Below are 25280 nucleotides of genomic sequence, written 5' to 3' on the forward strand. Positions count from 1 at the left end.
TACCAAAAAAAATTTGAAAATTTTGAGTATTAAATTTGTATACCCGTTGAACTGAACCCTAAAAAACCAACTTACTGACGTGTTTTAATTTCAATCTTAGCTGCTCGATAATGACACTAATTTTTTTCCCAATCTAATGAATCTCTTTGGTTTCCTGGGATGATTCGAACTTAGAATTGATCGTTGGAGATAATTTGCCTCCGAATGGCAAATAAATTACTGGCTTTGCGATAATGGTGTTCACTACTCCCTCTGCTCTACTTTGATAGTCTTATTTTCCTTTTTTATCCATTCCAAATTATAGTTCATTTTTCAATTAAAGAGTATAGTTAGCTTGTAATTTTTCTAAAATACACTATTTAATATACTTTGTTATACCTCATTCATTAATTGTTTGAATTCATACCTTGAAAAGTGCAACTTTTCATAGTATTATTGTTGTAATTAATGTAAAGATATAGTGATTAGTCATATTCCTAATATCAATATAAGGGTATTTTAGAAAAAGAGCAGGCTAGACTAACTCTTCCAATAAAGTTAACTATTTTTTCTTAAATTGTTTAAAAAAAACTCAAACAATCAAAGTGGAATAGAGAGAATAATACCTATAATAAAGAGTTTGAGAGTAAAACATATGATTAAGATATGCTCAGAAATTTCTATTACTCCCTTCATTCCACTTTGATAGTTTTGATTTTTTTTTAAAACATGGTTTAAAAAAAGGTAGTTAACTTTATTAAAAGAGTAAATCTAGCTTATTACTTTTCTAAAATATCTTTACATTAATACTAGCAATATAATTAATCATTATACCTTTATATTAATTACAACAATAATATTGATGTAAAGTTACACCATTCAAGGCATGAATCAAAATAATTAATGAATACAATAAGTTTTATTCATTAATAACAAAGTACATTAAATAAGGGTATTTTAGAGACTTAACAGTTATCTTTGCTTTTTAATTGTAAAGTGGATTATAATTTGGAACAGACTCAAAAGGAAAACAATACTATAAAAGTGGAAATGAAGGGAGTATAATTTGACTATGGAACTTGAGTATAGACAGAAGATGAGAAGACTCGAGTATAAAAGTGTTTGAAAGTCTTTAATTTTTGTGACTAAACGGCAAGTCAATTAATGTTTTGGCATTCACACTAGCTGTCCTTGGATAGTGTGTGTGTGAGAACTGCCTCTGAGAAAACCTAGCCGACAACAAGCACAGCCTCCGGGTCTCATCAGCTAGGGTTGCCACGGTGCATGGCAGCCAATGGGCCGTCGGGATCTCCTCCGGAGGGAGGACCGCAGCAGAGCAGATCGTTTGCGGCAGTGTTGGCTGGCGGCGCAACCGTTGCGGCCATGGGTGCGCTGGGAGAGGTCGCTACCTTCAGGGGAGAGCCTGCTCTCTGGATCACAAAACAGGAAATTGCAAGATTGGCTGAACCTTTCCGGAACGCTCTCGTAGGGAGGTTTTCCTTTAACAGACCTCCAATGGAGCTCATTAGAAAGTTCTTCGTCTCTCTCGGCCTCAAAGGGGAATGCGCAGTGGGTCTCCTGGACCAGAGGCACGTGTTGATTCGCCCGGCGTTGGAGGAAGACTACACCAAATTGTTCGCTAGAAGGGTGTGGTACGTCCGCAGCTCTCCTATGTCTGTGTCAAAGTGGTCATTGGAATTCAAGGCAAATCAGGAGGTGGCTGTGGCACCGGTGTGGGTGGCCTTTCCTGAGTTGCCAATACCGTTTTTCCAGAGACAGCAACTTTTGCGGCTGGCTGCAACATTGGGGCGGCCGTTGAGAGTTGATACTGCAACCAGCGATCTCCGGAGGCCTTCTGTGGCACGTGTACTAGTGGAACTCGACATATCGACGCCTCCGGTGCAGCGGGTCTGGATAGGGGATGATCATGATGGGTTTTGGCAGCCGGTGGAGATGGAGGGTTTGCCGGAGTACTGCTCCTTCTGCAGGGTGTTCGGTCATGTGGTGGGATCATGCGTACGCAAGGACCCAACACTGCGGCCATTATCACAGGCACCGAATACGAAGACAGTAGGCCAGCATCAACAGCGGCGGTACGTGGCGAAGACGGCACCAGGAAAGGGAAGGGGGGAGATGACTGCTCCAGTCGAGGCTCGTGACCCTGTGAGCCTCTGTCTGCAACCAGCCGCAGCGCCCGTGGATGACGATGGAAACACACTGCCGAGGGGGGAAGAAGGTGAAGCACCGCAGGATCTGGTGTTATTTTCCCCTGCGTCAGCCTCGCATGGTGAACATCAGCAGCGAGCCACGGCACAACAGGACTCGTTACTGCCCAGAGATGGGGAAGGGAGGAAGGCGCTGACGGACAAGGAGGCTGGGGGAGAAATGGGTGCTGGAGAGGAAGGGGAGCTGCATGGGCTGAGCAGCAGCAGTAGGCTGCGGTACTTCAGGCTCCGGAGTTGGGTGCGGGAAAGGCATGGGAGGATGATGGGCTGGTGATTGAGTTGGTCGGCCGGGGGCGGTCCTGGAGGTGCCATTGCCACTGAGACAGGTGGAGGTGGTACCCAGGGGTGCGGGACAGAATCGGTTTGCGGCCCTCCAGAGTTTGGGGGAGGAGGAGGATGATGGGAGCATGTCAGAGGCACTGAGTGCCTCTCCGCGTATTCTCCGACGACGCGATCTGTCACGTCGGAGGTCAGTGGATAACCTGACGCCCAGGCACATCACGAGGCAGCAACTTCTGGAGTTTCACAAGGAGTTGAATCTCAGGTGGATTATTCTACGGCTAGCGGAGGAAGAGGTACAAGGCGAGGGAGATGGGGAGACGGTAGAAGGGAATGAAGTACAGACCAACGGTAGGAGGAGGCGCGGACGCCCGCGCAAGGGAGAATCGTCGAAACAGGTGATGTCCGAATCTCAAGTTTCTTATGCATTACGTTCTTATGTTAAACCCAATTAGTGCATTATGTTGGAATATCCGGGGAGCGTCCTGCTCGGACTCTCTTCGGTATTTGGAAAAGATTTGTCGAGAGAACTCGGTTCGTTTACTGGCGCTCTTGGAACCTATGTCTGAAGTAGGGCAATTGGAAATAGTAAAGCGAAAACTCAGATTTGATAAGGCGCAGTGCTGTGTCGATCGGAAAATCTGGCTGCTATGGGATTCAAGCTTGCAGTTAAATTGGGTCGAGCGGGCAGACCAAGTAGTGCACGTGATGGCTTCTTTCGTGTCTGGTGCTTCCTTTGCCGTGTCCTTTGTGTACGCCATGTGCACCAGGGTGGCGAGACGGCCGCTCTGGGAGGCGTTAGAGGGGATAGGAGAGTCGATGGATCGCCCGTGGTTGGTCATTGGCGATTTTAACGTTATCTCCTCGGCCGACGAAAGAGCCGGGGGGTCTCCCCCGAACCTGCGAAACATGGAGGAATTTAATTCCTCGATGTTTCGGTGCGGTTTATCGGAAATGGATTTTGAGGGGTCACAATTCACCTGGACCAACGGCTCGATGTGGCAACGGCTGGACAGTGCATTGCTCAACGACAAGTGGCTGGCGGTTTACCCGGTGTCCAAGGTGTCCTACCTAGCAAGGGGCCGGTCAGATCACGCACCTTTGTTGGTGAAGTGTGCCCCGAGCATGGCTCAACATACTCTTTCCGGTACCTTAATGTCTGGGCCCGACACCCCAGCTTTCTTTCGATTGTTAGTGAGGCTTGGGGAATGGATGTACCAGGGGTGGGAATGTCCCGATTCTCCAAGAAACTGAAACAGGTAAGGACGAAACTGAGGGGATGGAGTCGAGAAGTATTCGGTAATATTACCTCTAGGGTTAAGACAGCAGAGGCCACGTACAGACTGCGCGAGGAGGAATATGATAGGTGTAGGAATGAGGCCACGAGGGTCTGTCTCAATGCGGCTAGAGCAGACTACAATAGAGAGCTGGCCGTTGAATGCGAGTTCTGGAGGCAAAAGGCGGCGGTGAAGTGGCTCCGCGAGGGCGACGCTAACACTTCTTATTTTCACTCCATAGTTCGTTTGCGAAAGAGTTCTAATTTTATTGCTAGAATTAAGGACGAGGGGGGCCGGTGGTGTGACTCTGAGCAACTCATTACGGCCTCTGTAATAGATTTCTATGCCAAATTGTTTACATCAGAGGCAGCATGTAGAGGAGGCTTCCCCGAACCTCCTTTTGCGGTACCAGCAGTGGACAGGGAGTGTAATGGCAGCCTGATGGCGGTGCCGACAGCAGAAGAGATCCGAGAGGTTGTTTTTGCGATGGAGGTCAATAGTGCCCCGGGACCCAATGGCTTTGGAGTGGGGTTTTATCAAGTTTGCTGGTCGATCATCAAGGACGACCTGGTGGCGGCGATCTCGGCTTTTTTCCAAGGGGTGGGTCAACCACGGGGGTGGTCAAGCGCTCTTTTGGTTCTAATTCCCAAGGTGGAGGGAGCCTGCCAATGGCGGGACTTCCGACCAATCAGCCTTTGTAATGTAAACTCCAAAATTATCTCGAAGATTTTGGCAACAAGACTCAACAAAGTGCTCCCGCAGATTATTGCACCATGGCAAACAGGGTTCGTACCAAGTCGGGGTATCACTGATAATATCTTGCTGGCTCAGGAGATGGCACAAGATCTGGATAGGCGTCTGAAGGACCCGAACCTGATTCTCAAGTTAGATTTGGAAAAGGCATACGATAGGGTAGAATGGCCTTTTCTGCTCTTCATGCTCCGCCAGTTTGGATTCCAGGAACAAGTGGTGGACTTGTGTTTTCGGACCTTCTCGAACTCATGGTTCTCGGTGTTAATCAATGGCAAGCCCTCAGGGTATTTTAAGTCTACGCGGGGGGTGAGACAAGGAGATCCCCTGTCGCTAGCATTGTTTCTTTTTGTGGCTGAATTCCTAGGACGGGGGATTCATGACTTGTTACTGACACGGGAGAGTAGGTTTTACATCTCCACTGGTTTACGAGTTCCCTACTTAGCTTTTGCAGATGATATCATGATCTTTACACGGTGCTCGACCGACGCATTGACCGCGATTAAGGATTTTTTGGCGTGGTACCAGGCGTTGTCAGGGCAAAAATTCAATGTCGACAAGAGCTCGTTCTCCCCAGCATCCGGGGCATCAGCTGACCAGCTCCAACTAGTACAGTCCATTCTTGGGTTTCGCGAGCAAAGATTACCGTTCCGGTACCTTGGGGTTCCGCTGGTAAAAGGTAGAATTAGGTGTGTGCATTTTGATGGGTTGCTCACCAAGCTGAGGCAACGGCTTTTCCATTGGAGCTCTAAGATGCTAACCATGGGGGGCAAAATAATTCTTATCCGGCATGTGCTTAGCTCGATCCCGATGCACTTGATCCAGGTGCTACAACCTCCCAAAGCGGTGTTTGTCGCGTTGGGAAGAATCTGTAACGCCTTCCTCTGGGACCACTCCACAACGGAAAAGAGGGTGCACTGGGCAGCCTGGGAGAAAGTTTGCGCTCCAGAGGAGGAAGGGGGATTGGGCTTCTGCTCTTTTGAGGATAGGATAAGGGCCTTTTCGTGCAAGCTATGGTGGAAGCTACGGAGAAAGGATTCTGCCTGGGCAGAGTTTATGCACTGCAAATATGTGAAGGGGTTTCACCCGGCCATTGCTAGGGTCGACTGGCCACCGGCGTCGTGGCGGCGTTTGCTAGAAATTCGCGAGTTTGCGGAGAAAAGGATCCGCTGGTGTTTGGGTGAAGGCTTGGTTGATTTTTGACAGGATCGTTGGTGCACGGAGGTACCATTGGCCCACCTCCTGGGGGGGTCGGATTTGCCGTGTGTGCTCGTAGGTGAGCTTTATTTGCAGAACGGTTGGGATGTGGCACGTCTTCGGCAATGGCTGCCGGAGCCGCTGGTGTCGATGATTTTGGAGCTGCAAATCTTCCCAGCGGAGAGGGATCAATTGGTTTGGAAGGGGTCACCCTCTGGAGAGTTTTCGGTATCAATGGCTTGGGAGGAGCTCCGACATAAGAGAAATGGGTCACTGTTGTGTAAGTTCATTTGGAGTTCTGCTCTCCCAAAAAAGCTCTCTTTCTTCGTCTGGCGGTTGGTAAAAAATTTGGTTCCTTTGGATGACCAACTGCAGCGGAAAGGTGTTCTTCTAGGGTCCAGGTGCTCTTGCTGTGAAAGGGCTCGGGAAACAGTGGGGCATCTATTTGGATCGGGACCAGTGGCATCAGTTGTCTGGGGGCATTTTGGCAAACAATTTGGTATTATGCTGAGGGGGTTCCATGAGGTTCCCTCGCTGCTTTTGTCATGGTTCTTATCTCACCAGTTGGTGACAGCGAATCATATACGGGTGATCGTTCCTGTGGCGTCCCTGTGGTTTATCTGGCGAGCTAGGAATCATGCGCGCTTCGAGGGATCGAGAATGAGCGCGGAGCGTATTATTGGGCAGGTGGGTAACCTCATTGAGCAATTGGGGGACGCGCAGAAATTAGGGCGCGCATTTCGGGGAGACGGGGATTGTGTCTGGGCTAAAGGAAGGCAGGTGGTAGCAGGGCGGAGGCCGTCGCTGGTGGCATGGGTCAAACCCCCTACGCAGTATCTGAAACTGAACACGGATGCCAGTGTCACTTCAGCGGGGGCTTTCGGAGGAGGCGTGGTCCGGTCCAGCGAAGGGAAGGTGATCTTTGCCTTCTACAAGGAGTTTGGGGAGGTGAGTGTGGTACATGCGGAGGCGCTTGCTCTACTCGCGGGTCTCAACTACTGCCAGGAAAGGCACTTCACAGGGGTAAGGGCAGAGAGCGATTCGGATACGCTCGTTCGAATGATCTCCTCGGGGGCTTTGGCAAACTGGCCACTATGCAATGTGCTGCGGAAGATACGGTGTCTACTAGCAAACCTGGGGGCAACGGTTAGTCATGTTTATCGCGAGGCGAATATGGTTGCTGATGCAATGGCTTCGGCTCACTTGGGACACGAAGTGGTGTACAACGGGGAAGAAGCGATGCCACGTAGGATTAAAGCTCTCCTGAGATTAGATAGGCTAGCAGTTCCATATGTTAGGCATTAAATGGTGTTGAAAAAAAAACCTTGTATTCTTCGGCGTTCGTCCTCTTTGAATAAATAAATATTGATGAAAAAAAAAAATTTAATGTTTTGGCAAGAAAAGGCCAAATATTGCTGTATGGGGAGCCGCATTGACTATTGTTGACCGAAAGCTAGGTTCTCTATTTTGTGACTAGGAATATTGCTGTAACATCTTAATGGACATGGTCCTGTAAACAAAAAATTTCAAGTGATTTGTAGTCGGGTATATAACTATTTACGTCCTTTAGAGTCATACAAACATCTAAAACCTTAAACCAAAATATGATTTTCCCTCCGAAGACGGTTAAAATCATGTCTAGTTGAACGGATGAAAATGCCACCAAACTCAGGATAATGTCATCTAATTAGAGTTTGGATTTCCTTTTTGTAAGATCTTATGTCGAGTAAGAATTTGGACTATGAAAGTCTTAATTGTTGAATGAACCTTCCAGAGAATGAAGTAGTTTCAAAGAGTCTCTTTTAATTCAGCAATATCAGGAAGATGTTCAATATTAAATGTTATGTACTAATTGAAAAGTTAAATTCTGATGATAGAGGGCGGCAATATTTAAAAGCAAGGACTAAAAAGCCAAAGTTCGGTAGTTCCAAAATAGCAAAAAATATCTTTCTCACAAAGTGTAGAGCTCTTACCAATTAACTAACCCATACAAACAGAAAATATTATAGCACAAGTTGTTGTTACTATCAACAAACAACACAAAGTATAGCTATTGTTTCAAGAAAGAGGTCCAATATGTGAAGTCACTACATCAATGAATTGAGATTATAGGTGATTGATTGCATTCATCTTGCAAGCTTTTGGATGCTTATGATATCACTGCAAATGAGAGTATTCTATATGGCTAGTACTTTATAGCACCTATATTTTCTTACATTTATTGTGTCCGGAACCATTATATGGTTAAGGGGCTCTACAAATACCAAAATTTATTGCATGAAGCAATACATAGGGATGGCTACTTGCCATGTAATTTTCCTTTTCTTCTCAGCTCAACTTGCCATAGTATATTCAACTCATCCAACTGATGGCTTTGTTGAACTCCCATTTAATACATCCTGTTATCACATTCAGAAACCATATGACCTCCCTGTCGACCAAAGATACAGCTTCCTAGGCGGAGTCCATAAACTTTGGGTTTAATCCACGGACAACCCTTTGTCCAGGAATAGTCCTACGATGCCACGTACGGAAATTATGATCCAAGTAAATCCCTCGTTTTCTTGTATTTTTGTCTATTTAATTTCTTATTGACTACTTTAGGTCTTTATGCTTTGGTGCTTTACATGTTTTATTTTTGTGCTTTAATGTGGTAATGATTCTTATGAAAGTCCACAGATGTTCATTTTGTATCTTAATTTTCTTCATGGTCAAAGAATTATCTCTTCGTCTTTTTCTAAGCCAAATATTACATATTTTCTTCTATTGCACAGCATAGGGTAATTATAATCTTCTTCTGTCATTCCTGGGGAAGCAAGAATTCCAGGTGATAAAGGACTACTTCTGATACTTTGGAAAAATTATTCTTTTTTTTTTTTCTTTTGTTTCCGTTTTTTTAGGTACTTTTTTCTTTTTCAATACAAAAAACTTAAAAACAGAACAAAAAGGAGAAATTTTTTGTCATTTAAAATCTTCATGACGTGGCTCTCTTTCATAATCCAGGTATCACTAGCTTGTTCTAGGTTGATCATTTTAGCTCACATTCTAATTTTGGATGATCAGTTTTTTTTTTTTTTTTATGTTTTTGTATTTTGATTATAAAGTTTTTAATATCCAAAAGTTAAAATCCAAGATCTACTAAAAAATAGTTTTTACTAATTCTAATTATTCTTTACAACAACTTTCAATAATCAAATTTTGCAAAATCTAGAGCAACTAAAATCAAGGCTATAGATTTCATTTATAGCTATTTTATTTCCTTTTTGTACTTGTAAAATTCCTTGCTGGGTCTATTTTATTTTATTTTTTTTTTTTGGGTAAGTAAAGTGCAGAAGCAAGAAGGGAAAACTTGTAAACTTCCAGGGTCTCTTTTATTGTTTACCACATAATATGGAATTTATTGCAGATCTACTCAAGCCATAAATGTGAGTCCGCCTGGAAGTACTAGCCTTTGGGTGCAATGCGTTCAATAAACAGTTCTATCGAAGATGAGAAAAACAAAAATACAATCATTGTAATAAGGCTCGCCACTACCAAGAACTAAAAGACAAATTAAACAGGAGTATTGTCTTTTAACCATTTCTCCTATCAACTAGCACACTTATTGAGATGACAAATTTTGAGCTCACTAATTACTTAATTCTTACTGCTTAGGGCTATATTTAATCTTCGGGAGTTTGGCAATTCGAAGGATATGGATTTGTTCCAAATGGAACTTCTGGTGTGTGCATTATGCAAGTGTTTGGAGCAAGCCCACCTCATGCCTCAGCTTTAATGCTTAGGGTCTACAATGGATCCCTCACATGTTATAGAGCAAATGTACTTGTGCCGAACATATAGTCCATGATGTGGCTGCTAGCAAATTGAAGGTTTACATTGATGGGGTTTTCATATTTGAACAGCAGCTGGTAGAGGTGGAAATTCACATTATTTCAAGTGTGGAGTGTATTCACAGGTTGGTGACTCTTACTATATGGAGTCACGTTGCAAAGGGAATCAAAGTTCTTAAACAAATGTGATTGATTTTCCTTGTAATATTTGCCTTTGATTTAGTTCACCTTTGCCAAACTACTTCACTTGTCTTTACTTCTTTTGTATGGAAAGATTTGAAACAATCTTTTCTAAGTTTCTTTTTTTTTAATATTTAATAATATATTTAATGCTTCTAATACTATTTCTTCAGAGAATGTTTAACAATAACGTGTCTTACCTTATTTATTTTAGCTTTCATTGCTAGATCTTTACTAATAAATTTTTAACATTTTTGGCAATATGTTATCCTTTCTGAGTTATTCATTGTTTATCTACGTGTTCGTTTTAATGGAAAAGGCATTAGTTAGCGCTGGTGAAGTTTTACCAGTGAAAAATACATGAATAATTCAATCATATCAAAATATTAGTAAGATACCTGAACGTATTGGAGCTAAACCTATTATTGGTTAGGTAAAGTGATTGTGTAAATGACTTCAACGATCCCCTCAATTTTTGCCCAAGGTTTTATTTGGTCCCTCAACTTTTGAAAGTGTTTATTATGTTCCTCAACTTGCAAATTTGGTTTCAGATGGTCTTTCCAAGCCAAATCCAAGCATGTTAATTTTCAATTTGTCCCCATAGGTCCGGTTTCATGTCTATTTTCCTCCTCAAATTTAAAATTAAGGCAGGTTAGCCCCTTTTATTAGTTTCGATTAATTAGTTATGGTTAACTAATCTGATTAACAAAAACTAAATGCCTTTTTTTCCCTTTTTAAATTGTCTATCCTGGGGATGATTGGAAGGCAAAGCTACACTTCATGCATCTCACCAAGCAAAGTTGGGATAAGAATAACTTTGGCTATGGTATTTTAGAAGGTATGCTTCAATTGCAAATTTTTCTTTCACTATATTCCTTAATCGACTATAGCAAATTCAGCATAGATGGAACTAGAAAAATTACTTTGAGAGGGAAAATTTTAACATATTTAAAATTTAGTTTTATAACAACAAACATTTTCATGTTTTTGCAAGGTCAAAAAGTTAAATTTACAAAATACTTTTTAGAAAATTTTCAATTTCCTAAGGAAGAAAAATCTAAAATTTTAGAACATGGATCAGTGTTCCCTCAGCGTCCCCCCCTGTTCCATCCATGAAATTCAGTAATGAATGACCAAGATCAGATCACCCTGTGGTATCTTTTCCTTTTAGACAGCTGTTAAGTTAAAGTTTTTAATTCTAATTCTCCACTTGTGGATTCTTACAAGTTGATCTGGTCTCAATCTTCTAGTGCTAGGTAAGGAAAGGGCAGGTTACCAATTATGTGAGAAAAGATTAGAGGATTGGGGAATATTGTTCGGGTTCAATTAAAGAATCTACCTTTCCCCCACAAATAACACTAAAAAAACCATAAAAAAAAAGATGCTAAAAGGATCCAATGTCCAAACTTATTTGTGGTGGTGGATATTTGACTTGCATGAATTTTCGTTTAAATGAGTCATTTATCTGGACAGTTAACTCTTGGCTCTAATTTCCTATGAAGAGATAATAGTGATTGGAGCATAAGGGAATTCTCTGATGACAACAAGGCTTCAAAGTGAATGTTTCAGCCACCACCTTCAACTATATATAGAACCATGAATTCCTATTCTTCCATCGTCACTGCATTAAGGCATATTTAATCTTCTAGTTAACTTAGTAAGCAATGATGGCAGCTTCTTCCATCAATTTTTTATACTTGGGAGTCTGTTTATCCCAGTCAAGGCTTCATCTCGCTTCCTCTAAAGAAATCAAAGCTCCAAATCAAAGGCCTCATGACATACCAGAAGATCAACGTTATTCCTTCATTGATGGTATTCTTTTTTTTTTTTTTAATTATTGAAATATTGATGGAATTCATAAAATGTGGGTTTTCAAGACTGATGAACCTCATTCTCCTAAGAGTCACACTAATCCTCATACAGAAATCCATATACGTGTAAGTATATATTCTGCAGTATCTATACAAATATATATACACATGTTTGTGTGTCTATCTATATATATACATACATACATACATATATAAATATACACACGTGTGTATACACACATACATACATATATATACACATGTGTATACACACACACATACATACATACATACAAATACACACACATACACTGTGTATGTGTGTGTATTTGTATGTATATATATATGTATGTGTATGTGTGTCTATATGTATGTATGTATGTATGTATGTATACACACACACATATATATATGTATATGTATGTTTATATGTACACATACACACACACACATATATATGTATGTATGTATGCGTGTGTGTATATATATACACATACATATACACGTGCACACATATATCATATACACACACACACACATATATATATGTATGTATATATGGTATGTATGTATGTATGTATATACACACACATATATATGTGTACATACATACATGTACACACACACACAGATATATATGTGTAAATAATACTGCTAATTAGACAAGAGACATAAAAAATTAGAAGATGCATTAATTGCGGAACGGGTTCCAAATTTTACAGGAACGGGTGTGTATTCTCAAGTTATTACAGGCACTATGAATGGTCCTGACTAATAGAATGGTTAGTAATGTCTAATGGTTAGTAATGCCTTTCAATAAGCCTTTCAATAAGCCTTTTGGGTTACAGTTATTAAATTTGAAAACTAATTTTAGTTTTCTCAGAATTTATTAAACACGGAATAATAATCAGTAATAAAAAGGCACAATTTTTTAGAAAAAATATAGAATTTTTAGGAACAGAAATAGGACAAGGAAAAATAAAATTACAACCACATATTTGTAAAAAGGTTTTAGAATTTCCAGATAAGATAGAAGAAACAAAGAAATTCTGGTTAACATGTCTTAGGATAATATAGTTTAATCATTTGTTATATAACCAACTGTAATCATTTGTTATATAAATTAATAACAAGAGACATAAAGCTCTGATACCAACTTTTTACAGGAACGGGTTCCAAATTGCGGACCTTTGGTACGTGGAGCAGAGGAGAGAGTGTGCAGTGAAGCAGAGCTTCTTCCTCTCAATCAACTTTTTACAGGAACGGGTTCCAAATTGCGGACCTTTGGTACGTGGAGCAGAGGAGAGAGTGTGCAGTGAAGCAGAGCTTCTTCCTCTCAATCATGCTTAGTCCGATATACCACAGATCTTGTTACAGAAAATCTTTTTATTTTTGTATTTTTCTTGTTCTTCTAATTTTTGTCTTTCTATTAATTTTAATTCAGAGTATCTATGCCAAAGTAAATCTACTTTTGCTTGTCTTAAATTTTTTAGAAATGATGCGGGATGATGGTGTGCTACTTTAGATAATCTAGCGTCTTCTATTTGTATATGTGCTAAACACTGGTCTGTTGTTTCAATTTCTTCTAAAATTTTATCAAAATAATAATAGGTATCTGGTTGTCTGAGGGTTTGTAATGCTAATCTGTATGCGTTTTCTGGAGTGGATGTAAATTGAAAAGGCGGTTCAAAATTCATATAAAATATCAGGATGATTAACTGGAATTTAAGAAATAATGACTACTAGATACTTTAAGAAAGATAACTGAGATTTTACCTTCCTTGCTTTAAATCCAAATTTTCCTTCTGATGCTATGAAAATGGGAATCTTGTGATTAGGAGTTTTGCCTCACCGGATCTTCCCCTGGTGCCTGCTTTGTAACTGAAAGGCTTTAATGGGTACTACACCGTCTTTTGGTCTTTTAGAATCAGACCTAAATAACTGTAATCATTTGATACCTTTTAAAAGACCAGCAGGTATATTAAATTCAATAAGCCTTTCAGGAATGGTTAGTAATAGGATGGTCCTGACTAATGGTTAGTAATGTCTTTCAATGGTTAGTATTCTCAAGTTGATCTCTCCTCTCCTTCTTTAACCCAAAAGGCATTACTAACCATTCATAGTGTCCTAAAGGACATGTAAAAGCTGTCCATTATATACTTTCTTTATGCATTTTTACATGCCAAAATCCTGACTTACAATCAAATTTGCTAAAAATATATCTATATTGGATTCTATTGCGGAAATATTAGACCTAAATAACTGTTCCAAATATATCAGGTCGGTCATATATTAGTATTCTCAAGAAACAAAGAAGAACATGTAAGTCATCTAAAATTAGTTTTCTCAGAATTTATTAAACACGGAATAATAATCAGTAATAAAAAGGCACAATTTTTTAGAAAAAATATAGAATTTTTAGGAACAGAAATAGGACAAGGAAAAATAAAATTACAACCACATATTTGTAAAAAGGTTTTAGAATTTCCAGATAAGATAGAAGAAACAAAGAAACTTCAACAATTCTTAGGATTATTAAATTATGCAAGACCTTTTATTAAAAATTTAAATAACCTAGTAGCACCATTGTATAATAAAACCTCTTTAAAAGGACAAAAATTCTTTAATAAAGAAGACGTCAAATTAATACAAGAAATTAAACAAACAATAGGCAATTTACATGATCTAAAATTACCATTAGACACAGATTACTTGATAATAGAATGTGATGGCAGTAGTACCGGATGGGGAGCAGTTCTTTTTGCAAAACCAAACAAATATAGCGATAAAAACAATGAACAAATCTGTAGATACGCTAGTGGTAAATATAAGGAAAAAGGCAATAGAAGTAGTATAGATAATGAATTATTAGCAGTAAAATATAGTTTGGATAATTTTAGACTTTTTATAATCAACAAGTCTGAAATAACTATTAGAACAGACTGTGAAGCAATACAAAAGTTTTTGATAAACATAATGAAAAAAGAAGTTCTACTAGAAGATGGTTAAATTTTGTAGATAGTATTATTGGTAATGGATATAAAGTAGTTTTCGAACACATTAAAGGTAAAGATAATAATTTAGCAGATTTTTTATCACGGCTTTTTAACAATTCTTCTGATCTCTTAGCAGATGGCATATAACTTCCAGAAAGTCAAAATTGGCCAGTGGGAACTTACAAAGTACCCTAAAGGTACAAGTCTACATTTCCATAGCCAAGAGGAAGGTAATTTAGAAGACATCCAGCAGGATATCTTAAATAACCTCTGGAATAGTAGAAATAGCACTGATAAAGTTAGAAATCTTAATATTTTAGCATTTTATTTTAGTAATCTTCCAAAACAAAGTTTTTCATATTACGTAGTAATTAAAGGAAAAACACCTGGAATCTATTCCAAATGGATTTCCGTTATAGAACAAATAAACCATTTCCATAATCCTTTATGGAAAGCATTTCATAGCATACATGAAGCATTAGAATTTGCTAGGCAAAATATAGGAACAACATTTTATGTAGATCCTAAAGCTAGCATGGATAGCATGAGGGTGCCAGTATATCAACATACAGATGCCCCTAGTAGCAGTAGAAATTATCAATTTGCATTAGAAAAAGATAACACAAATAGGATAGAATTTTGTAGACATTGCAAAAGTATGGAGCAAGCTATTAGAAGTTTAAATTTAAAGTGTAGAAATTTTGAAGAAGAAGATTTTTCCCAAAAAGAAAAGATAAAATCTTTAACTGAACAACTCAAAGAAATGTATAAGATCTCAGGCTCACAAGGAGATACTATTCTCTCACAAATTTCTGAGATTGGAGAGCTCAAAGGAAGGCTGTCTCATACAGCATCTCAAATGGCCAGTTCTTCATCCGGCCCAATAAAACAGCCAATCTTTATAAAAGAAAAGCCCATTTCAGAAAGACCATTTGAATTTCTTAAACCCAGAATATTCTTTAAACCATATCACCTACTTGGTTTCCTCCCTTTACATATCCAAGAAATTATTAGCCAAAAAGCCCAAGCCCAATATTATTCAAAATTAATGGCAGTCCAACAATACTTTTATGAAATAGCAAAAGACCCAATTAGGAATACAGCAGCCATTAGACTACATCCATCTTTCTTTATCGACCCAGAAAAACATTGCCCAAATAATCCAGAAGCCTGTGATCACCAGAAAATAAATAGCCATTGTATACATACACTCAGTAATTTTTTCCTCAGAACCACTATTATATTATCAAAATATTCATCCCCAAAGATACTGAGAATAAATGGGAAAAGAGTTATTTTAACACCTCAATTTCTCATGGATACCGGATTTCTAGAAAAAATCATTGTTACAAATCTAGAGGATACTCATTGTCTTGGAACTCATCTTGGATATTTCATCAGAAAAATGTTAGACTATGGACAGTGGGCAACTGTACATATCAAAACAGCACCAGCAGAATGGACAGGACTTTTTGACATAGAACCAGCAATACATAGAATGATGATTACAGTTAGCAATATACCACCAGCAAGAAGGACAACAGAAGAATTAGAGAAAATCAGCAGCAGTCTTGTGGAATGTCCATTAGCATTAAAAGAACAAATGATAAATGCTAAAATGATCCAATTAGCCTACAGACATTTCATAGATCAATGGGAAAATGGAATTAGGTTAGTATATGAAAATAAAATACAAAAGATATATGTCCCATACAGGTTTAAGTTAGAAAAAGATTTCACTATAAGTACCAATTATCCAGAAGTCTTTGAAAAATATTTGGAAGGATGTTATATGAGCACAGGAGCAAGGCATTTGGATATCGAAGCAGATGAAGAATACAATGATGATCATTATTGGTAAACAATGGGACCAGAAGAAATGAGCAACATCGAAAACATGATAGAAGGATAATTCTTCGGCCATCTTGTCTAAATCTATAATAGAACGGTCATAAAGCTTTTATTAGTTATCAGGCCACATTGTATAGTTTGGCCAAATTTATTTAGAATCTATGTATAGGTCGGTCATAAATCTTTTATTAGTTGTCAGGTCGGTCATAAAGCTTTCAGCCACATTGAATAGTTAGGCAATACTGATTTGATGTTTTTACGGATTTCAGAAGGTCTAAAATCCGTAAAGTTAACATGTCATGTCCACGGACTTTGAGTCAAAAATTTTAAGTCCGCACAGTTTGCACTAGAAGTCTATAAAGGCATACGTCCCAAACCAATGTTGGGTACGATGCACTTACATCCTGTAAATTAGATCATCCAATAAAATCTTCAATTTCATACGTTCTTTAGCAGTTTTTTCAGTCTTTAGCTCTCTCATATTGCTAGCATAAGACGAAAGAGAAATAAGAAAGTAGAGATTTAAATGCAATATTTTGTGCTTTGACTAGTGTTTTGCTTGGATGTTTGTTTGGGGAATCTCACTAGGCAATAGCTTACCTCCCCTAGATTTGTTTTCCTTGCAGGAGTGGAGATTCAGAGCGGATAAACTTGAACTAGTGTACTGATCCTCTTGTACATGTACTTTTGGTAGACAGATTGTACTTTTGATCTTCGATGGTGTATTTTACGTTTCACTTTTGAGTTGTAATTAAACTTGAATTATTGATTGAATTGTAGAACCCTGATGTTAATTTAGAGGCTTGAATGGTTATTTTGAAAATTTATTATAGTGAATGTCGTGAGTCCTGACGAGAGTTGGGCAGGTGATCCGCCAAACCTTTAAGTACGTCCTAGGGGAGATGGGGTCTTCACAACATACATACATACACACACACACACATATATATCTGTGTGTGTATGTGTGTGTGTGTATATATGATATATGTGTGCACGTGTATATGTGGAGCTATATAAAAAGATTTAGAGAACTATGCCAAACTATGCTAAAGCTATATATCAGAGCTTTAGACAACTATTTGATTTAGGAAGAAAATTAGAAGCAAATGGACAAATAGCATTAAACGAAGTATTATACTATGATAATATAGGAAATATTAGAGTTAAAATAGAAGAAGAAAATTCTGAAGATAATTTAGAAGTAGCTAGCATAATATCATATAGAGAATTAATGGACCAACAACAACAAAGTGGTGAAAGCAGTAACAGACCAACAGGTATGCAGACGGATCCTAGTCACACAGGAAATGTTAGAACATATGAACCAGGACAACCACCCAGAATAGTCTATAATGAATATAGAGAACCAGAGGAAAAATATAGTTCTAGGGGAAAAAGAAGACCATTAGAATTAGAAATAAAAGAGCATTCAGTAGATGAAGGAAAAACTTTAATGTTAACATCTTACGATCCACAAGTGATAGAAGATGTAATAGGAAGCTGGAAAGCTAGAGTAGTAAGAAACTATATACAAAAAGGTTTCGATCATAACGTAATAGAGATGTATACATATTTAGAAACATTTTTAGGAGGAGTAGCAAGAGCAGCATGGGAAGCATTTAAACAAAAATTTCCAGATAGGTTACAACAAGATCAGGCACATGGGGTCAATCCAATGAATTTTGTTAATCGAGTAGAAGAAATTCTATTAGCAACAAGTCCAAATAGAGGAGGAGTAATGACACAGATAGAATCGGTAAGAAAACTAGAACAATTATCAATTAGAAACTGGAAATATATTAAACCTTTTTTACAAGACTTTTTATATTATAGTTGTTTGGCAGGATGTTTTTATGATGAAGGAATTATAGAAAAATTATTTGCAAAATTACCAGACGACTTAGGAAAGAAAATATATACCTTATACAAAGCAACGCCCATGGAACCAACATTAAAAAATGTGAGTACGGCAGTAAGATTTATAATCAATAGACTAGTAGAAGAATGTACTTTTATAAAAATACAAAGACAATTAAAAGGAGAATATAGTTTTTGCTCAGAAATATACACACCACGAAAATATGGAGAAAAAGATAAAGAAAAAAGAAAATATAGAAAGCCTTATAAAAATTATAAAAGATACCCTAGAAAACAATATTATCTTAGGAAAAGCAAAGCTAGAAAACCATTTCTCAAAAAAGAACATCATGTTAGAAGATATAGACCAGAAAGAACTTATGGAAATAGATTATCTTGTTTTATTTGTAAACAACCAAATCATTTAGCAACAAATTGTCCACAAAAACATAACTCTTTTAATAGGGAAGCTCACTTAATAGAATTATTTTCGGAAGATTTAATAGAAATAGATGATAATATACTAGAGACAGAAAGTATTTATAGTATAGTATCTGAAGACTTAAATTTAACAGATTTTATAGAACAAGAAGACACAAGTTTTATAGATGAAATTTTGGAAAAATCAGAAAACAGAACTATCATGGATAATATATATTTAGAAGAAATGAAAGAAAACTTTAAAGTATTGGAAGACTTAGAATTAGTTGATGTAGAATGTATCCATAAATGGGAACATAGGAAAGGAAATTAGAGTAAAGCATGTTATAACTGTAATAAATATCCGTCAATAGAATTAAGGTTTCAATGTCAGCTATGTTATATAGAAGGATGCAAATACTGTTTAGAAAAGCTTGCACAAGAATATGTTTTAGTAGAAAATACTAAAAAAGAAACAATCGAAGGTTGTCTCATACAGCATCTCAAATGGCCAGTTCTTCATCCGGCCCAATAAAACAGCCAATATTTATAAAAGAAAAGCCCATTTCAGAAAGACCATTTGAATTTCTTAAGCCCAGAATATTCTTTAAACCATATCACCTACTTGGTTTCCTCCCTTTATAATTGTGTCTATTACTGCTAATAATTGTGTTTCAAAATCTCCTATTTTTATTCGAGTTTTTACTTCTATGGATGTTATATTTGATGTTCCTGCTTGTAATAATTCTAGATCATAATTATGTTTTATTTCTTCTATTTCTGGAAAGATTTCTAAATCTATGTTTTCTATAGATATTTCTCTTTCTACTGTTTTTTCTTTGTTTAATTTTTCTATCTTTTGTTCTAATTGGTCAACCTTATTTTCTAAAATTCTTATTCTTCTTGCCAAATAATGTTCTAAAGGCACATTTTCTTGTCTAATTAGCAGTAATTTTTTCCTCAGAGCCACTATTATATTATCAAAATATTCATCCCCAAAGATACTGAGAATAAATGGGGAAAGAGTTATTTTAACACCTCAATTTCTCATGGATACCGGATTTCTAGAAAAAATCATTGTTACAAATCCAGAGGATACTCATTGTCTTGGAACTCATCTTGGATATTTCATCAGAAAAATGTTAGACTATGGACAGTGGGCAACTGTACATATCAAAACAGCACCAGTAGAATGGACAGGACTTTTTGACATAGAACCAGCAATACATAGAATGATGATTACAGTTAGCAATATACCACCAACAAGAAGGACAACAGAAGAATTAGAGAAAATCAGCAGCAGTCTTGTGGAATGTCCATTAGCATTAAAAGAACAAATGATAAATGCTAAAATGATCCAATTAGCCTACAGACATTTCATAGATCAATGGGAAAATGGAATTAGGTTAGTATATGAAAATAAAATACAAAAGATATATGTCCCATACAGGTTTAAGTTAGAAAAAGATTTCACTATAAGTACCAATTATCCAGAAGTCTTTGAAAAATATTTGGAAGGATGTTATATGAGCACAGGAGCAAGGCATTTGGATATCGAAGCAGATGAAGAATACAATGATGATCATTATTGGTAAACAATGGGACCAGAAGAAATGAGCAACATCGAAAACTTGATAGAAGGATAATTCTTCGGCCATCTTGTCTAAAGCTATAATAGAACGGTCATAAAGCTTTTATTAGTTATCAGGCCACATTGTATAGTTTGGCCAAATTTATTTAGAATCTATGTATAGGTCGGTCATAAAGCTTTTATTAGTTGTCAGGTCGGTCATAAAGCTTTCAGCCACATTGAATAGTTAGGCAATACTGATTTGATGTTTTTACGGATTTCAGAAGGTCTAAAGTCCGTAAAGTTAACATGTCATGTCCACGGACTTTGAGTCAAAAATTTTAAGTCCGCACAGTTTGCACAAGAAGTCTATAAAGGCATACGTCCCAAACCAATGTTGGGTACGATGCACTTACATCCTGTAAATTAGAGCATCCAATAAAATCTTCAATTTCATACGTTCTTTAGCAGTTTTTTCAGTCTTTAGCTCTCTCATATTGCTAGCATAAGACGAAAGAGAAATAAGAAAGTAGAGATTTAGGCAGCGAACCCTAGATTAGATCCAAACAACCGGAAACTCTGAAAAAGATACCTTGTTCTTAGGATTCTAAAAGACCAAAAGACGGTGTAGTACCCATTAAAACCTTTCAGTTACAAAGCAGACACCAGGGGAAGATCCGGTGAGGCAAAACTCCTAATCACAAGATTCCCATTTTCATAACATCAGAAGGAAAATTTGGATTTAAAGCAAGGAAGGTAAAATCTCAGTTATCTTTCTTAAAGTATCTAGTAGTCATTATTTCTTAAATTCCAGTTAATCATCCTGATATTTTATATGAATTTTGAACCGCCTTTTCAATTTACATCAACTCCAGAAAACGCATACAGATTAGCATTACAAACCCTCAGACAACCAGATACCTATTATTATTTTGATAAAATTTTAGAAGAAATTGAAACAACAGACCAGTGTTTAGCACATATACAAATAGAAGACGCTAGATTATCTAAAGTAGCACACCATCATCCCGCATCATTTCTAAAAAATTTAAGACAAGCAAAAGTAGATTTACTTTGGCATAGATACTCTGAATTAAAATTAATAGAAAGACAAAAATTAGAAGAACAAGAAAAATACAAAAATAAAAAGATTTTCTGTAACAAGATCTGTGGTATATCGGACTAAGCATGATTGAGAGGAAGAAGCTCTGCTTCACTGCACACTCTCTCCTCTGCTCCACGTACCAAAGGTCCGCAATTTGGAACCCGTTCCTGTAAAATTTGTGTGTGTGTGTATGGACACACACACAACCCGTTATGTACATCTAATACTGCTAATTAGACAAGAGACATAAAAAAGTAGAAGATGCATTAATAGCCAGTATAGAAGTAGATATGAATCAGAATGGAGGAATATTTTATTGCAGCCCAGACTTTATGATAACCTTAGAAGATATAAAAAATTTAGAAATAGGAATACAAACTAAACGATATGAAAATTTTCAAGGAAATAATTTAACAATAAGTATCGGATTTATAGGAAGATTAACAAATAGTAGTAAAACCAGATATAAGGTAGAAATAAAGCCAATAGTAGAGGCTATGGCAAGTAAAGGAATAAAATTAATAAAACCAATAGAAGTAAGTTCAGAAAACTTGGCAGGAGAAGAATGGGAGATTAGTAAATTTATAGAAGAAAATAATCCAATGGTACCAAAAGATAGTATAATATATAAAAATAGTCAAGGTTCTTGGGTTTAATAAACTTATTTCATTATTCCTGTATATTTCTAAATCTCTATATACGTCTATTGCTTCTTCTAAATGCATGCTCCTACTTCTCCTTAATTGTCTCCCTATATTTAATACACTAGTTCCTACTTGTGTGTTTTCGTTGACTGTTCTACTAGGTCCTGAAAATGATGTTCTACTAGCCATCTTTTAAAATTTTTGTGGTTTAGGATTTACTGAAAATATATTACTAAGATGTGGTTTACTTTCTTTCTTTGTTACAGGTAATCTTTTAAATTGGTCCGTTATTTCTTCCAAATCTTTTTCAAACTTATCTATTTGTAGGACTCTGACCTTTTCTGTTATTGTATCTACTTTTTTATGTAAGGATATTAATAATGCTATTATAGAGTTATTTTGTTTAGGATATATTTTATCTGATGCACTAGCTCCTGAATAATCTGTTAGTCCCAACGAGTCTTGATGATAATATTTTAATTCTTCTAATGTTTTTAGATAATCTGGATAAAAGACATAATGTGAGGGAAGTGGCTTATTACTATTACTACTCATATATTAACTTAAAATGATTTTTTCTATTTTATGTAATAGTACTTCTACTTGATTATAAGATTGTTTTAATTCTATAGATTTATGTCTTATCTCTTCTAATACTTCTTTAGTTATTTTTTCTGTATTAATTTTATGCTCTATTTTTAATTGTTTTAGTTCTTCTAAATATTTTATTCTTTTTATTATTTTATTATTTTGTTCCTTTAAGTAATCCTGATTTTCTACTAACGTCTTTATTACTTTATTTTTATTTTTTATTGATTCTAATAAATTTTCTATTATCCGAGAATTATTTTCTTTATGTTTTTCTAAAGACTCTCTTAAAGATATTACTAGATCAATAAGGCTATTATAGTTTTTATCTTCTTTGCTATGTAAAATATGTTTATAGGTGTTCTGAAAATAACAAATATGCTTATGATTATCAAAAGTTATTATGTTTCTAGATCTATTTTTAATTTCTAAGTCTAAATATTCTAATTTTTTATCTATTATTAAAATGGTTTTTGGATCAGGCTTACCAAGAAGGCAAGCTCTGATACCAACTTTTTACAGGAACGGGTTCCAAATTGCGGACCTTTGGTACGTGGAGCAGAGGAGAGAGTGTGCAGTGAAGCAGAGCTTCTTCCTCTCAATCATGCTTAGTCCGATATACCACAGATCTTGTTACAGAAAATCTTTTTATTTTTGTATTTTTCTTGTTCTTCTAATTTTTGTCTTTCTATTAATTTTAATTCAGAGTATCTATGCCAAAGTAAATCTGCTTTTGCTTGTCTTAAATTTTTTAGAAATGATGCGGGATGATGGTGTGCTACTTTAGATAATCTAGCGTCTTCTATTTGTATATGTGCTAAACACTGGTCTGTTGTTTCAATTTCTTCTAAAATTTTATCAAAATAATAATAGGTATCTGGTTGTCTGAGGGTTTGTAATGCTAATCTGTATGCGTTTTCTGGAGTGGATGTAAATTGAAAAGGTGGTTCAAAATTCATATAAAATATCAGGATGATTAACTGGAATTTAAGAAATAATGACTACTAGATACTTTAAGAAAGATAACTGAGATTTTACCTTCCTTGCTTTAAATCCAAATTTTCCTTCTGATGCTATGAAAATGGGAATCTTGTGATTAGGAGTTTTGCCTCACCGGATCTTCCCCTGGTGCCTGCTTTGTAACTGAAAGGCTTTAATGGGTACTACACCATCTTTTGGTCTTTTAGAATCCTAAGAACAAGGTATCTTTTTCAGAGTTTCCGGTTGTTTGGATCTAATCTAGGGTTGGCTGCCTAAATCTCTACTTTCTTATTTCTCTTTCGTCTTATGCTAGCAATATGAGAGAGCTAAAGACTGAAAAAACTGCTAAAGAACGTATGAAATTGAAGATTTTATTGGATGATCTAATTTACAGGATGTAAGTGCATCGTACCCAACATTGGTTTGGGACGTATGCCTTTATAGACTTCTTGTGCAAACTGTGCGGACTTAAAATTTTTGACTCAAAGTCCGTGGACATGACATGTTAACTTTACGGACTTTAGACCTTCTGAAATCCGTAAAAACATCAAATCAGTATTGCCTAACTATTCAATGTGGCTGAAAGCTTTATGACCGACCTGACAACTAATAAAAGCTTTATGACCGACCTACACATAGATTCTAAATAAATTTGGCCAAACTATACAATGTGGCCTGATAACTAATAAAAGCTTTATGACCGTTCTATTATAGCTTTAGACAAGATGGCCGAAGAATTATCCTTCTATCATGTTTTCGATGTTGCTCATTTCTTCTGGTCCCATTGTTTCCCAATAATGATCATCATTGTATTCTTCATCTGCTTCGATATCCAAATGCCTTGCTCCTGTGCTCATATAATATCCTTCCAAATATTTTTCAAAGACTTCTGGATAATTGGTACTTATAGTGAAATCTTTTTCTAACTTAAACCTGTATGGGACATATATCTTTTGTATTTTATTTTCATATACTAACCTAATTCCATTTTCCCATTGATCTATGAAATGTCTGTAGGCTAATTGGATCATTTTAGCATTTAGCATTTGTTCTTTTTAATGCTAATGGACATTCCACAAGACTGCTGCTGATTTTCTCTAATTCTTCTGTTGTCCTTCTTGCTGGTGGTATATTGCTAACTGTAATCATCATTCTATGTATTGCTGGTTCTATGTCAAAAAGTCCTGTCCATTCTGCTGGTGCTGTTTTGATATGTACAGTTGCCCACTGTCTATAGTCTAACATTTTTCTGATGAAATATCCAAGATGAGTTCCAAGACAATGAGTATCCTCTGGATTTGTAACAATGATTTTTTCTAGAAATCCGGTATCCATGAGAAATTGAGGTGTTAAAATAACTCTTTCCCCATTTATTCTCAGTATCTTTGGGAATGAATATTTTGATAATATAATAGTGGCTCTGAGGAAAAAATTACTGAGTGTATGTATACAATGGCTATTTATTTTCTGGTGATCATAGGCTTCTGGATTATTTGGGTAATGTTTTTCTGGGTCGATAAAGAAAGATGGATGTAGTCTAATGGCTGCTGTATTCCTAATTGGGTCTTTTGCTATTTCATAAAAGTATTGTTGGACTGCCATTAATTTTGAATAATATTGGGCTTGGGCTTTTTGGCTAATAATTTCTTGGATATGTAAAGGGAGGAAACCAAGTAGGTGATATGGTTTAAAGAATATTCTAGGCTTAAGAAATTCAAATGGTCTTTCTGAAATGGGCTT

General features: G+C 36.7%; 1 long non-coding RNA gene and 1 pseudogene across 1 annotated transcript; both read left to right on the top strand.

The window, feature by feature from the left end:
* The first annotated feature begins 8002 nt into the window (after positions 1 to 8002).
* Positions 8003 to 25280, top strand: part of LOC113735863 (citrate-binding protein-like) — a 38148-nt pseudogene continuing 20870 nt past the window's right edge.
* Positions 11327 to 13013, top strand: LOC140038124 (uncharacterized). Its single transcript, XR_011841941.1, has 2 exons — positions 11327 to 11529; positions 12695 to 13013. It is a non-coding gene; the product is annotated as an uncharacterized lncRNA (long non-coding RNA).

The sequence above is a fragment of the Coffea arabica genome, chromosome 3c, assembly GCF_036785885.1.
Source record: "Coffea arabica cultivar ET-39 chromosome 3c, Coffea Arabica ET-39 HiFi, whole genome shotgun sequence".
Lineage (NCBI taxonomy): Eukaryota > Viridiplantae > Streptophyta > Magnoliopsida > Gentianales > Rubiaceae > Coffea > Coffea arabica.